We start from the raw sequence: 13,745 nt of genomic DNA on the forward strand, positions 1-13,745 counted from the left end.
TCACTCCTGCTTCCCTAAGAAAAGCACTGTTAAATGCACGTGTATGCTCATGCATACACACGGCAAGACAAAAATCTGTCACTTGCAGTAAAACACACATCTATAAGGGAGGTTCCACAGTCTTTTTAAATTGACCTAAATGAGAGTCAACTGCCAAACAAAATAAAATAAAAATCAGTGGGTTTTCATTCAGACGTGTTCCTTGATCTAGTTCGCTAAGCAGCTGCACAGAACCTTGCAGTCCCTCTCAGTGGGAAGCTAGGTATTCTACAGTCAACTTCAACTACCTGTAAAAACCCCTTTTTCCAAGTCAGCTTGCAACTGGCCATCTTGACCCAGCTAGTAGGAATTTTTTATTATTTACTTTTCTATAAAGCTAATCCTATAGTATCATCGTTAGTCACCAACTTCAGCATTTCTCAGCACATAGTGGCTAAGCAGACATAATTCTCAGGAATTTCACCAAAGAGCTACCAATTTCACCAAAGAGACTGGCTAGCCACAAAGCATTAACTCTGCAGTACTGTATTTAAACAAAACTGAATTAAAAGCAAAAAACTAACCCACCCCACAACTTTGGAAAGTTATAGATTTCTTTGATCCCTGACCGTCTAAGAAATCAGTTACATGCTTTGTAAGCAGCAGAAAAAGTAGCCTTCTACTGGATATGTTTCTTTAGAGGTGGTCTACACTCAGAGGAAGTTCACGCATTTTGGTTTATTGTATATTTTCATAGAAAAAATGAGACATGAGCTTTATTAGCTTTTAGATTTTTCTTTACACTAGTTCATTACAACTAAACACCTCCATTAATGACTTGTAATCACTTTCAAACGCGAAATACATCCATTGCAGTGGCAGATACATTCAGAATTTAAAATTTGCTAAAAAGCAAGCATAACTAGGGCTCCTTTTTGCCCTGGCTTACGTTTTGAGGTGTGCCTTATGATACACGTCATTGCTAGTAAACTGCATGTCTTCCTGAACAGTACAGCTGCATTGCAGTAAGTTTGTGAGTAATCTGTGCTGACAACATACGCCATCAAATCCTACTCTGATTTAGCATCTCAAGATAAAGCTAACTTAGCCTGTAAGTGAAGATTACTGTTGCTGTCTATTGCTGCTAGCACTGATAACAGCTACTCCTGAAATAAAACAGGTGATACTTTTTTCTAGTGTCAATACCACCAATGAACACACAGGCTATTTGAAATACTAAACTCCAGAAGAAAAAACTTCCTCCATTTATCTAAATGAGTTTAGTTTTTATTTGTCATTCAAAAAGTAACTTGTGACATGGTATTTTGTACATTTGCTCTGTTGAAACAGCTTGCTTTCTTTTTTAGGGCATGCTGTGTACAAGCATAATGAACTGGGAAGATTATAGTACAAGTGGCATTTGATAAACATACCGATTGTTTTGTGATTTTGACTGAACCACACAACATTTCTAGTCATATGTGACTGCATTAACCAGTTTTTGTCTTGAACGTCTGCACTGGAAACATATTTTGTCCCATATATAACAGGTTTTGCACTTTGAGTTATTCTCAGAGGACAGAACTCTCAGCTAGGAGAAAGCTGCTCAGTACACCAGCTTTGCGGAGAACTGACTACCCCGGCAGAATGGCAAATAAGTCACAACAAGAACATTCTTCATTAAAGAATTTACTGCTGCTTTGGAAAGATCTAGCATGTGTATGTTTACACATTGAAAGCACAACTGCACAAGCTCCTCTGGAACTGTGCAACCATTATTAGAAATACAAGATCAGCCTCACGTTAAGAACGTGAAGTAAGATGACAATAAATACGAGAGACAGCCGTGAATTTTAAGTTCTTCAAATGTAACGAGTTGAATATTAAAACAACTCCTTAAAAGTTAATTTAAAGCAATAATCCTTGAATATCTTTACGAACAAACTGTTAGGCATCTATTTGAGATGGAAAAAAATGTAAGATTCATCCAGACTTGGAAATGAGGTCTTAACTTTGAGATTGCTGGGAACTGTCAGAATTGCTCAAGTCTTTTCCATAAAATGTAGCATCTTTCCATTCAGAAAATGATAAAAGTACAATTAATTAAATAATTTTTCAAATTCAACCACACATCTAGCTACATTATCTATATAATACAAAGTTTAACTTCCCTCAAAAACTGAAGGAAACCTCAAAGAAAATGTATATTGTCTACAGGTGCAGCAAATACACTGCCTATCGTAAAGCTACAGAACACTTACAAGTACGAACATTAGTGTTCAGCTGTATCAAAAATATAAACTGATTTTACTATGATGTTCATATCAGATTTCTACATAGGATATCTTTTTTTGGAACTGAAAGCTACCTCAGATCAGCAATTTACAAAACTGCCAGTGAGAAGTTACACAATTTAGAAGACTTTTGTGCAGCAACCCAGTGTTCAGTAGGACAACATCATCACAGACAGAACAGGCTGTCCCAGGAAAACTCTCCCACAGTAGTGAAGCTGTAAAACGTACAACACAAAATTAAAATAAAAACCTATGGACTGCGCAAAAGGCTAATAAAGGCTTGATTAAGTTTCTTTTCTGATTTTATGCTTCCAAACACTGATCTTTCACTGCATTTTCAAAATAAACTATAGACATTTGACATGCCAGCCTACTACTGACGCCTGCCTGTAACTTAGAGAAGCCCACTCATTTATCTGCTGTTCCTGATTACAAAGATAGATCTCTAGAAAAAGCACATTGCTTAAATGTATTAGACATTTTTCATCTAGGAATTAGCCCAAAAGGATAAACAGACCATAAATGGGGTATTATTTTTCCCCAGACGTACCGTCACAGACATGACAGAGCCTTATGAAACGGACTCTTAAAGTTACATAGTGATAAATCAGAAAGTTCTGCTATGATAGCCCTTCATATGGAGGACTGAGACCTCACCCCAAATTAATCTACACTTAATAGTGAACTGAAAATATCTGATAAGTTAAAAAACCTGACATTTTCTTCATATCATTGTAATACAGAAGAAAAACACTACTAAAATTCAGAAATGACCGGCTAGCTCAGATTTACTGTTCCAACAGCAGTCACATGCCTGAATTACACTAAAGACGTCAGGTTGTAAGGTACAAATCAAGGAGCTGCCCTAAAGTGACAGAAATACAGATACTAAACAACACAACATGAAGTTTTTTTGTTACTTATTTTTTCCTGAAGAGTGTTTGCCTCATTTAACATATACCAGAGTATGAATGAAATGGGAAAGAAACAGGGTAACGTAGTAAAGCAGTGACACCCACAAAACAGATTTTTTGCTTTCATTTTCCTATTGCCTTAAAACATCCAGAACCAGATTTTCTAACATGCTGAGCATTCCGCATCAGCTGAGGTCAGGGAATGCTTCTGAAGATGAACATCCCAACATCCCATAAACCATAACGCTTGAGCTATATGCTCAATGCCTGCAGAATTTGGCCTTGACATCTTACTGCCTGTGATGTATGGATAATACTTCCCCTCTTTATTGTACTGTGTCAAGACTAATAACTTGCGAGATGTGACATAAACCACAGCATATGAGAAAACTGACAAACAAAAGATTTGTATTATACCACAGTGTGCAAACACACTCAAAAAAATAGTATTCTTCATTTTAGAGCACTTGACTTTCCAGTCTTACTATTACTCCTAACGATCAAGCCATAAAACTGTTGCCACAATGGAGTAAGTTAGCAACAGCAGTACAAGTTTGTACTGAAAGTTTTAAGACACTCATAATACAAATTCAGAGCAAACAAACGCGCTAAGACAGCACAAAAGAAAACAAATAGTTTCATATGAGGAGAGCATCAACAGGAGCAACTACCAGCAGAGTTACTGAAAGCATTTCTTGCGGGTCTTCAGATGAGTAACTGGAGCAGTTATTCCCAATATAGACCACTCAAGACTAAAAAAGTTCTCTTGATAAAGTAGTTTGTAAGTCAGCTGCTACATTGGTTGGCTCTTGGTTTACATGTTACCTCAGGGACCCGAATTCTCAGCCATCATGTTTTACACTACCCATTCTTATTACAGAGTGGAAGCATCCTACCCTGGCAGTACCCGCAATGAAGTTTCTCATCCTTCTCCTTCCTCCACTTACTTTAACGTAATTTCCTTACTCCTCCTCAAGCTACAGTTATATAGCAGACATACTATCTTTTGCTATGAATGTACCAGTTGTTAACCAGATCCTGAGCAAGTCCACTTACCAGATTTCCCCTCCTGGAATTTTAACTCAAAGACACTACTTTCTAAAATTTGAATGAACAAAAGGCTGTCCTTGGTTGATCTTACAGCATTATTTCTTCTTAAAATGACTCCTAGCCGAACTAATATTTTTTACTTCCTTATGAAAGCCACCAATAGTTCACAGAGGGCATCTAACTACGAAAACAGTTGCAACTTGCTTTAAATTCCTTTAGCTTTACACATCAAGGAGGGGAAAATGCCTTCTTTCCTGAAAGGGTTAAAGAAAGATCTTCACTGGAGACAGCCTACCTTCCTGTGTAGACAGTCTTACACCTTTTTTTGAGACTGTTGTTTCTGATGTTTCTTCCAGTCAGACATTTTCTCTCATCCAGTATTTCCTCACAGTCTCCATGTTTTTAGTTACTCAGAAAAAGGGCACATGTGCACTAATGTCGAGCTTCAATGGAATCAACGCACCTGCAACACAATCGACGCAAACCTTGATGTTGACTAATTGAAGATCTTCACTCTTTGGATTTTTATCTCATGGGCACAGAGACCAGCAGGTATGGGGAACGAAAGAGTATTTCTGAATATTGCTCAAGTACAAAGAGAACTTTTTTTGGATAGGTGAGGGTAGCATTTCAAGATCCTTCTCTTGTGAGGAACAATAAGAAATAAGGCTGTTCACAGTTATTTCTAATACATCTGGACAGCAGCTTACAGAATGTGAACATTACTATATCCCATACAATTGCTTATACCTCAGGTTATCAGCTTCCAGAAGAAACATTCTACCAAAAGCCAGAGCTACATTCACCCTGAACAGTAACTTTGCATGAACAACTCATAATAATGCAGTGGCACTCCTAAACACAAGACTTTGCTTCTTGAATATGCAAAAAAGACTACAGCTTTTTCCCAACAGAATATGTATTGTGTCAACTGTGTGAATTTTATTATTATATCAACATGATAAATGTAGTTCAAATAGCCAAGTATACTTGCTATTTAGAAATTAAAAGAAGCCTGACAAAAAAATTTAATAAGCCTCCATGCTATATAGCAGGCTTTTTAAATTAAAGGTTTAGCATTATAGAAAACTCAAGGAGAATGGCTACTTTGCTGATACCCATTTTTTAATAATAACAAACTTCAAAACTAAAGCACTAAGCAAAGAATAAAAACTGTAAAACCACTTGTAGCATAAAAGAAGAAAAGCCCAGTGGCTAGATAGTAAGTCTCCTATACCCAAGAAAAGGATTAAGACACCCATACCAAAGTATTTAATGTACACACATACTGTATTGTGTTGAGACATTTTCCTTGTAAATGCTCTGGGGCTTAGCATGTAAATAAAACACATATTCAGTCACATTTCAAAACCTTTCATTTACACAGCAGTAAAGTGGTTATTCCAAAAGGCTCCACAAATCACAAAAAATGAAACTTTTCATGCTATTTTAGAAGTATCAACCGTAAGTAAAAAAAATTCCACTATATTCACATTTTTTAAAGCCACGTCTTGTTTAGATAACACTTCAAAGTTCTAGAGGAAAGCAGGATATCTTGTTAGTGAAAAAAACTCAAAACACAAACTCACAAGTTTCCTTATGTAGGGTGAAGCTGCCTTTTTATTATAGCCTCCTCTGATATCCTCCCATGTATCTCACTTGCTTATAATTAACTCATTTTAGTTAAACTGTCACCTACAATTCTTACTACTTAGTCCATGGTTAAAAGTGAAAAGACGACAAATGCACTTTAAAATGCAAATTACCTCCACAGTATGCTTATGAATTGATGATGCAGAAGCTTAGTATTCTATGGCAAGATTAAGAAAATCAAGTGGATAAATCTCCAAAAGCAGTATGAGAAGTACATGTTTTCAATAACGTTCTTAAAAGAAACTACTTTTTTCCAGAAAAAACTGCAGTTCTTCAAAACACACTATCAACATTGCCCCCACTACACACAAACACCTCTCTCGTAGCATGTGATTTTTTTTCTAAATTATGCCAGTGGATTTTTCAGGGAAGGACAGCTAGTGTTTTTAATTTTCATATGTTCAATCCAGCCATCTTTTAGAGATTGCCACTGCAGAAATGGTTTGTTGAGCAGCTGCGCTTTTAGCTAAACAGCGCAACGTATTAAGGGAACCCAAAACGAGTACAAATTTAAAGCTGCATAGATTCAGAAACTGGTACTCAAACACCTGCGCTGTTCTTTCAGCAAAAGTGGCAACTGAAGGACAAGGGTGGAATGGACAATTGGGAACGTGAACCACTCTGTCCATGAGTCAGGGCCTTTAGATAATCCATTCTGAATTGCATGACACACGCACGCTCACGCATCAGTTCCCTGAGTAGCATCATCTGCTGGAGTCGTACAGATTCTGTGCCCATTATTCTCACCTTCAACACACAGAGTATACAAAGACCATGAACTTTTCTGGCGCAGAATTTACATAAATCAGAACTCCAAAATGAAGATGACAGATCGTGGGACTTGCATTATCACATCTCATAGAGCAGCCTACTTTAGGGTAAAAGGCCACTGAAGAGTAGAAGGCGGCAACAGGTACTCGGGATAGTGAGTATAAATAATAGTCGTTAAAAATTGAAGTACTGATCTCCGAAATACAGCACCTCATTTAAAGCCTAGCATGTGGCGTTTGTGAAGCATTAAAAACAACAGCTCCACTGAGCACCTCCCAACAGTTGTGCATTAACACAGGGCGTCGAAAGTGAGAGCACAGCATGCTGCGATCCCACCGCTGTCACATCAATAACATTACAAACATCAGCAGGTTTGCTGGACCAGACTGTTTCCATCAGCAGGCAACTACTCAAGTTGAACGTGAGCTATCTGACCTGAGAAATAACCTGGACACAACTATGAGTTTCCTAGAATTTTATCAGTATCTCCACTTTTCCTTTACCAACTAGATAAGGGCAAACTCAACTTCAGTGAACAGCTACATCAACAGCTTGGCCAACTGACTGCTAATTTCTAGGAAGTTCAACGTATTCTTTATACAGCTCTTTCTCTTTACGTGAGACTACAAGCAGATGATCAGTGACAAAACACCAAATGCAAAATTATTACATTGTCTATTAGAATTTGCACTGTGGAACACCGCAGAAATAAACAGGGATGCCATATGTGCCACTTAAAGAGCTTCAAAATCAAGAATGATGGATGGAGGACTACACTGAAATAATGATTAGATCCCTTCATATCTATAGATAGCGTCCTCAGCTTAACCCCACTTCACTCTTGAATAAACAACCTGCTCTTTTGGAAAGTCCCTACCCTGAAGCAGCAATTACAGATGCTTCACTTGACACATGGTGAACCATGCATGTACTCACATTTAACCTAATACTGAGGCAAGTCTGCAGTAATTCACCTCTGTGTGAGGTTAATCCATTTCTAAAAGGCAGATTCTGCAACAAGTGCCTGGTTTTGCCTGTATGAATGGTCTGAGAAGGAAGAAGCAAGAAATTCTAGGAACTGATTAGGAGGGCTATGCTGGCAAACAGATATAAAAATCACAAAGATTCCAAATCACAGTATCCAGATTAGGGATCTCAATGCTTCTGTATATAGACACTCATATATATAGAGGCATGTCCATCTTTATTGTGCCTTTCCACATGGCTTGCTATAGGATCTCAGTGTTGCCAGACTTGCATAAAACACGTTTGCCCCAATACTGAAGTAGCAGTCGTAGACTAGCTTGTTGGCTAGCAAGTCAACTCTACAAGCTGGTCCTAGACTTGAAGGTGAAACCCAGTAAGAAGATACTATCACAGAATGATCAAGGTTGGAAGAGACCTCTACTGACCGGCTAGTCCAACCCCCCCTTTAAAGAACAGGGTCAGCTGAAGCAGGTTACTGCTGGCCACGTCAAGTCACATTTTGACTACCTCCAAGGATGACAACTCTACTACCTCTCTGAGCAACCTGCTCCCATGTTTGACAACCCCCATGATAAAAGCGTCTTTTCTTTTGCTCAAATATTCTCTTATATTTTAAATTGTGCTCATAATATCTTGTCTGTTCACTGGGCACCACTGAGAAGCAGCTAGCTGTCTTTTTGCACTCTTGCCTTCAGGTATTTATACATGTAAAGTTCCAGCTGAGCCTTCTCTTCTCCAGGCTAACCAATTCTAGCTCTCAGCCTCTCCTCATGTGCCAAACACTCCAGTCCCTTCATCAACTGTCTCTAGACTCTTTCCAATACGTCCATGTAGCTCTCATACAGGGGAACCCAGAACTAGCCCAGTTTTGTGTCATCTGCAAGGTTGTTGAGGGGTACGCTCTGCCCCATCAACCAAGTCACTAATGAAGATGTTATATATTATTGGCCCCAGTATTAACTGCATGGGGACACTAGCTGCACTTCATGCTGCTGATCACAACACTGAGCCTGGCAGTTCAGTCAGTTTTCAGTCCACCTTACTGTCTACTAAGCTGTACTTTAACAGTTTGTTTGTGTTATGGGAGACAGTGTCAAAATCCTTGCTGAAGTCCAGATAAACAGTATCAACTGCTCTCCCCTTGTCCACCGAGGTAGTAACTTTGTCATAGAAGGCTATCGAGTTAGCGAGGCATGGCTTGCCCTTCGTAAATCCATCCTACCTACTCCCAGCCACACTTTGTCCTCTGTGTGTTTGGTAATCGTTTCCAGGATTATTTGCTCTGTTAACTTCACAAGGATTGAGATTAAGCTCTGTTGATTTCACAAGGCCCACAACCTCCTCAGATCCTCCTTTTTGTACTTCATGAAAACAGGAGTGACATTTGCTTTCCTCCAGTCCTCAGGAAACTTCAGCCATCACTATGATTGTTCAAAGATGAAGTGGCAGTGTAGTGACATTGTCGGTAGTTGTGGACACACCTCATCAGGTCTAATAGGCATGGGCACATCCAATCTGTTTAAATGTTCTATAACCTATGATCCTCCTCACTGAGAAGCATGTATTTAATAAAGTAATGAAAGTGACACCCATACGCTCTCAAAAAAAAAATCACAGATAACGTGTACATTCTCTATTGCCTTGGTATACCAAACCTGCTCCTTCTCTCAGCAACTCTCAAGAAGGCTTTAAGACAGTCTACCACAGGTGTTGAGTTTGAAATGAGAATCTTGTTAGGAAAAATGACGAAGTGCATTACCATGAAAGAGGCTTCGAATTTCTCTGAATTGGGCCTCGCTGAAGATGTTTGGGTTTTGGTGGGTTTTTTTACCACAACAGTGAAAGTTGTCAGTGAAGTCACTGACAATTGTTATCTTCTGCTTTTCCTTGATGTGTAACAGGAATCCACTCTCGGACGGGTAAAAGAATAAAGGCAAGTATCACCAAGACAGCACTAAGGGCATCAACTAGGTGTCAGCTGAACCATCCACTGCTGTTTTGTTGCACAAAGTACAGAATAGATGCAGTTGCCTTACTTCCTTACTAGGAAGGACACTTCCTAGATCAGGAGACGACTATCAGAGGAGTGAATGATACTTAGAAGACAGGAATAAAAGTATCACCATATCCATGCTTGTCTTGGTGCTAGTGGATGGGGGAAAGACACAGGTTGAGAAGGCAAAAACACCCAAACCAACCTACAAAGTAGCTGCTTGGGGCACGCCTTCCTCGGAGGAAGATCGGCCATATCTGCCAATTAAAGGCATAGATTCAATGTATGAAGGGTACAGTTTACACTAAATCCGCAGTTTAAACATCACCATGATGGGATTTAGCACAGAGTGCCTTCCCTTTCTAGATAACTCTTCCCCCCAAATTCTTCCATTTTGTGACAGAAATTATCCAAATAAAGTTAACAAGGGGAAAAAATGTCCCAAGAAACAAACAAGGGATTAATTTAAGGAGTTTTGCAGAGCAGCAGGATATTCACAGGGTTCCCTCTTGGTGTCTTGAGCAATAGCCGGAACCAAGAGTGTGTTTGAAGAAGACTTGCACGAACAGGCACAGGCTGGTATTTGAGAAGGTGACTGAACTCATGGCCAAGGCGCATGTGTTTACTGTGGAATCTCTGTAATGGTTCCATATTCTAAAAGCTATTTTAAAAATCAGATATTGATGAAGAACAGAACCACAGGTTGCTGGCATTTGTCTTAATACATGGAATAGAAACACTTTAAGTCTATACTCATATTTTCCCCATCTTCGTTTCTTCCTTCAAATTAGCAGCCATAGATTAATGTAGATGACTAATTAAAATTTGATTCATGTAGATTAATTAAAGCATGTTCTTCTGAAGACTGAATTTCCTATTTTTGACAGAAAACAGCAAATTGTTTCTGAATGACAGATAGCAACACCTATAAACACCACAAAAACATCAACAATATTCTTTTTATCCATATTTTAGTAAAATCATACTTTTTAAATACACACTAATGAAACCACTATCCACCCAATCCAACACGTATGTTACATATGGTAACAGCTTATGCAGGAAAGTGAGTGAATTTTAGTTTTCCTGAAGAGATATGAAGAGGGTTTTCTGCATTTTGCTTGTGACTGTTTTGCTACATGTAAAAGATACTTCCCTGCACTTGTCCCATACAAGAAGTGTGTATTTGAGTGGTATTTGAGAGTCTGCTAGATGTTTCAGCAACGTAGAAGTCAGCTACTTGACATGACAAGTCAAACATACTGTCCTTACAAGACACAACAAGATCAGTTGAGAAAAGTAAATACTGATCTCAGAATGCGGGTTTGCTCCTTAACACTGGTAACCTGCACAAAAGGTCTCAGCTCTTGTTCAGACCAGCCATTTCCTGTCTTTTCTCCAACCCTAACAGCTAAGTAGAACCTGGTACTGTACTTCTTACATTTATGAGCTTTGTCTTTTACGTAACGATGCTCACTTTACACTAATTCATCATGACCAAGAGTTTTCACATTTAAAAAGCCCCAGGCTGTATTTGCAGCATTCTCTAGAGGCTGACATCCAATGAACAGAAGGAAGAATTGGACAGTTTCTTCACAACAAATAGTGGCTACTCCAGTAGTCACTCCAGATACAGATACAGTGATGATCATTATTCTTACTTTTTTTTCTTTTTAGAGTTAAGAACAAAGCCATCAAGACTGTGTTTCATCAAATGATTTCTCTAATATGTTGTAGGTTAAAAGTGATCTATGACTCAATATCCACAATGATATACCAGTGAACATACTCTATATAGTATTACAAAGTTGTTTTGAATGAGACACCCTGGAAAATACAGTAATACTCAGTCTGACAGTCTCTTATCACCCTTTAACTGATCTTTTCTTCAGCTGGAAAGACACAGAATCTGGCTGTGTACCAACGTAGCAAGCTGGGAAGCTATTAGTGCATGCCTTTGGTATCTGCAAACAGTGAGCATAATAGCAATTATCACTCAAGAACAAACTTGTATTCTTACTCATCCCACATTACTCGGAGAAAAATCAGTTGCCAGTATTAAAGAAAGTGGTAAAACAAACATCTCCTTTTCAGTTGGCCTTTGTCCAATGTTTCCTCCTGCAATTAAATGCTCCTTTCTTATTTCAATATTAGGTCGATTTTATACTACAACATGGTATAGAAGTGCACTCAGGATACTGAGCAGCTGGCACGATTTTTTTTTTTAATGATACAGCATTTTAATAATCAAAAGCCCTATCCACAGCACAATACATTCAATGAAGTTTAAATGATAGCACAGTTTCTAGGCAAAAGACAATTGTAAGCTCCATTTCTTCAAGCTTCTCACCCTTCAGTCTCTACTACTTTTATCTCCCCCCAGTCTAGGGGGCTTGACGAAGAGGAAGAAGCAGACAAAGAACAGTTCACATGCTTCTTATCAGACTAGAATAAGAGCACAAAACTTTAAGAATCACAACCTCAAAAGCCACACTTCTAGTCTCCCTAAAACAAGCCTGAGTGTAACAAGTGCAACAAGTATGTAAAAAATAGTACCAGAGAGAGATTTTTGTCAAAACATTTCTCAGAACAAAAATAAGTGTAGCTGAAAGAAAAAAGTCAAATGTAATGTTAGGCTAATGTGTAAATTAAAAGTTACTCCAGGGTGCTCTTGGTGGATTTGATTACTCGTTGAGCAATTTACCTTTTAAACCTTTTAACTGCTTAAAGGATCTTTGATCAAGTCAATGCTAACATACTAAAACACAGCTAGTGGGTCATCACAAAAACACAGATGAACTTTAACTCCTTACATAGGCCAAAAATCAGAATTTTTCCCAACTAATTTTCTGATGTTACTCCTACAACTTACGTAAGTACAGTAAATCTGGTTCAGATCTTTATCACAATAGTGTCTGTATTGGAAGACAAAGCGCAACTTCCAACCTATAACCTTCGTATTTGGAGTCTTTCTAAGCAGTCTAAGTACTGAAGATTTTCTAAAACCTCCCTGAATAGTCTTCACTTTGATCTGGGCAAGTCCCAGAGTTTTGCAGCTCCATGTACCTGAAGCTAGATTTCACCAAAACCCGCTAACTAGTATTAGTAGACTACAGTCTGCTTTTAAATCCCTCTGTATTTGTGCAGGTATTGAGTTAACTTACATTTTCCTTTCCTACATATAAAATATTGCAGGACTTTGTTTGAGCTAAGTACATATAAATAGAAAACATCTATTAATATAAATATTGCTTATTTGACCTTTTCCCAGAGCCATGGTTTATGAAAGATCCTGGACACACCTGGACTTCTAGAAAGAAGGAATTCTCTAGGCTTAAAAACAAACTCTTCATAAAATAGTCATATCTATGCCACTTCAAAATACAACTGCAGTTGACTACACCAAATTACACCTGTTTCCAAAGAAATAAGAGGGAACTGCTCATTCCCAACCTGTAGAGAATTGAGTTGTTTCCTAGGTATTTTGTAGTACACGTAACAGGATCCTGACCACAATTCTTTGTATTTTCAGTCAAAATGTACCAATAATTTATGTGAGAAGCTAGAATTAAGCACCAGAACTTAGACCAGTCAGATACTAACATATAACATTTTCCTGAAAGGTGTAGCACACATTAGTTTGACACAATTTTCTGCCCCCTAACCCCTAAGTTACAGCAATTCTAATATTAACTGTCAGAGACTAAAATTAAAGTTTCAAAGTCCCTTCTGTTACGCTGCAGTTTCATGAAAACCCAACCAAGTGAAATGTGAAAGAGACTCTCTTGGGAAAAGAAGGATGAGAAGGAAGAGGAAAATGCTTTTGCAGAAGTTAGCAGTGCAAACAAAACCAAGCATATTTGGAAGTTGTGAGGCTCTTGATTTTAATTTTAATTACTTTTTAGTATTAAGCTGGCAGTTCTGAGCACTGCTGATTTGAGTCAGTGAAGATAACTCGCAGCAAGGCAGCTTTCTGGGTAAGTCTGTCCCAAAACATGGCAGTCCTCATCTTTTTTACCCATCATTTCAAAAAGAATTGAGTGCTAAAATCTTTTTGCAAGCCAAATGTGTTTATTTGTATCTTAACTTCTAGATTTTCATACT

The 13,745-nt window shown here is 38.2% G+C and overlaps 1 protein-coding gene across 3 annotated transcripts in view; it reads right to left on the reverse strand.

Annotated features, from left to right (window-relative positions):
- The window catches only part of NAA16 (N-alpha-acetyltransferase 16, NatA auxiliary subunit), a 71,286-nt gene that overhangs the window by 21,783 nt on the left and 35,758 nt on the right, over positions 1-13,745 (reverse strand). The window contains exon 10 of one of the 3 annotated variants that reach the window (XR_010071106.1): positions 4,533-4,700. The exons of the other annotated variants lie outside the window; for them this stretch is intronic. The gene's annotated coding sequence lies outside the window, so the exon portion shown is untranslated. The remainder of the gene's footprint in view (positions 1-4,532; positions 4,701-13,745) is intronic. 3 annotated transcript variants of the gene reach the window in all.

Source organism: Chroicocephalus ridibundus, chromosome 1, assembly GCF_963924245.1.
Source record: "Chroicocephalus ridibundus chromosome 1, bChrRid1.1, whole genome shotgun sequence".
In the NCBI taxonomy this organism is placed as follows: Eukaryota; Metazoa; Chordata; class Aves; order Charadriiformes; family Laridae; genus Chroicocephalus; species Chroicocephalus ridibundus.